We start from the raw sequence: 4,285 nt of genomic DNA, 5'->3' as shown, positions 1-4,285 counted from the left end.
AACAGCAGTTGACATGTGATTACACCTCAAGCTTGCTGGGGAATTCAGGAGCTTGCCAGGGGCGAAGAAACTTAACAACATTGTAGAGAAACACAAACCAACACAGTCGGGCCAGCACTGGGCAGCATAGATCCATGAGAGTGCCAGAACAAGGGCCCACGTCAGTGCAAGCAGCTGAAGAGAGCTTGCACCCCGTGGAGTGAGAAGACACCACAGCAGAGGGCCTGTAGCCAACCTGGAGCAGCAGAAGAGGGGAGCGGGAGAAAGCTCGCCTTCCCAGCTGACCAAGTGGGATCAGATCAAAGAGCCCGATGGGATCATTTCATCTGGCACCAAACACCCTTCAGAACCAGAGCCAGGGCTGCCACAGCTGGTGCCAAGGGCCTCCTAAAAAGGCCTCCCATGGGTGAGCCGCGGGCAATCCATCCTCAGGGCTGAATAAAGAGGTGGTTTTAGAGACAGCTCGGCTGCACGGCGTTGAAATCACCAAAGCTAACCACAGAAAAGTGTCAGAGCGGCTGCACAGCTAACAGTTATCCATCACCAACAGCAGGCCACAGAGCAGGATCACAGCCCGTTCACAAAACAGCGGCAGGTAAAGGAGAAATCAAAGTGGAGTGTGCGAGTGTGATTTCTTTATTATTAAATGAGAAATGGACCCAGCTTAAGGCCAATCAAGGGAATTTTCTTGTTAAAGTGAACTTCATCCTGAAAGATGCTTGTATTTAAAAATGGCTACTGATTCTCACCCTCTTTTGTCTTTTGTTTTACTTATCTGAGGAAACAGAACATAAAACACCACAAATGATACATCTACAACACAATCCCTAAGAGAAGATGGAAAGGTTTTAAGAGCCAGAGGACCAGGATAGCTCTTGTAAGATGTGTCTTCTAGACATGACAGGGCAGCTGTGCTCATGAAATCTCGACAACATCAGAACTGTCTAAACAGACCTACACAGTGACAACACCAGTCAACATGCCGATGTGAATGAGGCCAATTTCAAAAGGCTTACCTCTAAATAAAGAGCTACAGACAATCAATGACAGCTGAGAAAGGGAGAATCAGGTTTTTTCCAGAGATGAGCCCCCCTAATCTGTTAACCAATCCCTAGTGTTCAGCCCTAAACACATGTACATAGAAACAACATTAAATGAACTCAGTAGTTTATTATTTTTCTTTTTTTATTGAAAATGTATTTTCTCATACAGTATAACCTGATTATAGTTTCCCCTCCCTCTGTTCTGCCCAGTTTCTCCCCACTTCCTTTCCCCTCCAGATCCACTTCCTTTCTGTTTCTCATTATCTAAGAGATAGAAACCAAATATGACAAAATAAAATATAATAATACAAAGCAAAAACTATCATATTGAAGTTGGGCACGGAAACCCACAGGAGGAAAACAGTCCTAAGAGCAGGCACAAGAATTAGAGACCCACTCCTTCTCACGGTCACAAGTCCCATAAAAATACCAAGTTAATAGCTATATTTGCAGAGGACCTGGTACATTCCCATATAGGCCCTATGCTTGCTGATTTAGTCTCTGTGAACCCATATATGCCTTGCTCAGTTGATAAAAAATTATGGAACACTTCACAAGTTTGCATGTCATCCTTGTGCAATGACCATGCTAATCTTCTCTGCATTGTTCCAGTTTTAGTGTATGTGCTGCCAAAACAAGCATGATGTTTTTAATTTTAATTAGTTAATTTTTAAATCTCTTACTTGAGTATTATATTTACATCATTTCCTCCCACTTCAACTCCTCCCAGTCATGCTCAAATTTATGACTGATGGAGTAGAGAATGCATCTGAGTGGCACAGTCCCACAGGAGCTTGTAGTGTGGGTGTTGTTAGCTGTATCACCAAATTGTCTTTCTTGTTTAGTAAAAAGTATCTTAGAATGGTTATACTTTCTTCCATTGCCCAGTATTTAAATACGACACTGACTTGGAACTGCAGAGTTGCATGTCATTACATCATCACATCAGTGTGTCATCGCGTCCTGCTCATGTTTGTTTAGACTTACCTGTGTGTCAAAAAACAAATTCCCCTTGACTGCAAATTCCCTTCTTATTGCTAACACTTGCTTTAATCCTTCTGCCTGGGCTCAGCTTCCTTTTTGAAAATTACAAATGATATAAATACATTCAGTGAGATTCTGAGGATGATATATTCTTGGTGTGGTTCTTAAATTTTGTCTCTCTTGTCTCTGGATGTCTCACTCAATGTAGAAATTAAGGATATTTCACCTCATTGACTTCAAGTACATTCTATGTGGTTTTCCTTTTGCTGTTATTGGTGTACCTATGGTTTTCTGTCATTCATTTGTAGACCATCTTAACTTACTCTTCAATGGCCTGCAAATATTCTCTCTCTCTTTGTTACCTTCCTTTCTTTTTATCTACCCTTCTGTCTCCTTTCTTCCTGTTGTTGACTCAGCAGCCAAGTTGGTTTGGAATGCACTATGTGGCCCAGGATTGACTTAAATTGCAGTATTCCTCCTGCCTCAACACCACCTGCCAAGAGCTGTTCAGACCACCACTCCAGCCTCATAAACTTGCTTTACTATAGCTTACTTTAGCTTACTGCTAGATTCCATTTTCTCTTTCATCACCTTTTTGTCTCCCGATGATAATTGCCAGACAGATAGGAATAACAACTATACAGCCATATTTAGCTTGTCAAACAATTTCTTCTCTCTCTCTCTCTCTCTCTCTCTCTCTCTCTCTCTCTCTCTCTCTCTCTCTCTTGTCATTTCTGTTACCATAAAACTAAGAGGTTTTTCTTTGCATGTTAGGTAATCACTGTGCCTCTGAGCTACATACCCACCCCTAACTATGATATTATTTTGAACTTCAAGTGAACAGGTGCTTATTCTGTAGTCCATTTGTGTCATCGAAGCAGACTTGTGCCAGGGAAAGTGTTCATGGGTGATTCTGGATTTTCTCTTCTTGTGTGACCTAGTTTTCCCAGTTCAGTTCTAAAAGATACTAGATGAGTGTATCCATACTTCCTGTCCATTCATTCCTTTATTGCAAAACACAGATTTAAAATGAGCGTTAAATGAGACAACATCAGAGGATTCATATGATGCCTGAGATTTTAAGTAGACATCACTACTGTTCTCTAGTTTCCAGTCCCAGTATATGTAATTAATTAGATCCAAATATCTGGAAGCAAAACACCTCAAGTACATCTACAAGGCCAAGTGAGGAATGCCAGGTCTGACAGAAACAGCTTCTCACTTCAAGGGACTCCAGAAGCCATCTCAGAGCTCTTCTTCTGAGCAGAGGAGAACGTTTTGAGTGGAAACTCTTCTGTATGCAATGAATACTGAAGGCGGTACCAGTGTTCTCTGCTGCATGAGATGAGAGCTTCCTGAGAGCTGCTGAGATGGGAACGGGCAGTGCCCCATGGAGACGCTCCATCTGAGCTAAGGTCAAGCGGGCTCAAAGATTTGCCTGACATAATACATAAGGCAGGGTGACACAAGCTATGTTACTCATTGCAACTGTTTAAGAAAGACCCTGAACTAGGGTGTGATTTTCTCAGAATTTTAATAGATAAAGTAACAGTGACATAAATGTGTTAAGTATTTTTCTTTATTTATTTTTTTTACAGTTTTTAAACATAAGCTTTCAGTTAGAATGATATTGGACAAAAATAATACATTTTATTAGGCAGAGTGGAGCCAAATTCTTCTTTGTTACAAGATAAAAGTGAAGCTGGGAAAAGTTGCATGAGTTTTTAATCCTGGTGCTCTGGACAGAGGCAAGAGGACAACAGTGAGTTCGGGGCCAACTTGGGCTACTTTGTAAGTTGCAGGCACACTAGGCTTGGTGAGACAGCGCCCCAGAAGAAACTAAACAAAAGAGATAGGAGTGCTTCAAATGAGGTTCATTTAAGTGACAGCTAATGGGCGCTGTACGAGACTACGGGAAGAATCCAGTGTAAGACGGAGGTAACATGACCTTCGGGAGCTCTAGCACACCCTGGGAACTCTAAGATTATGGGCCACATGCCAAATTTTCTGTTAAAATGTCTAATATAGAATGCGCCAAATAGACTACCAGTTTGTAGAAAATTCTCCCTTCCTGGCAGCATCTAAAACTTCTCAGAAGACAGCACTGTCCTGCCAGTGGAGAGCAGTATCTTCAAATTGGTTTATTGTCCACCTCGTGGTTCTCTGAGTGATAGTAGAGATTCACAAAGCCATTTAGACAAGCCAAGATTCTCCTTAGACAACTTCAGTAATATGCCCACTCCTATTTTTTATTTTTA

At 41.6% G+C, this 4,285-nt stretch overlaps 1 non-coding gene across 1 annotated transcript; it reads right to left on the bottom strand.

The window, feature by feature from the left end:
• Positions 1 to 1,578: 1,578 nt before the first annotated feature.
• Positions 1,579 to 1,685, bottom strand: LOC118586415. The gene has a single exon (XR_004945310.1). It is a non-coding gene; the product is annotated as a U6 spliceosomal RNA (small nuclear RNA).
• Positions 1,686 to 4,285: the final 2,600 nt, after the last annotated feature.

This window comes from Onychomys torridus, chromosome 6 (assembly GCF_903995425.1).
Source record: "Onychomys torridus chromosome 6, mOncTor1.1, whole genome shotgun sequence".
Lineage (NCBI taxonomy): Eukaryota > Metazoa > Chordata > Mammalia > Rodentia > Cricetidae > Onychomys > Onychomys torridus.
The sequence above is the reverse complement of the archived record's forward strand: the minus strand, read 5'-3'. Positions and strand labels throughout refer to the sequence as shown.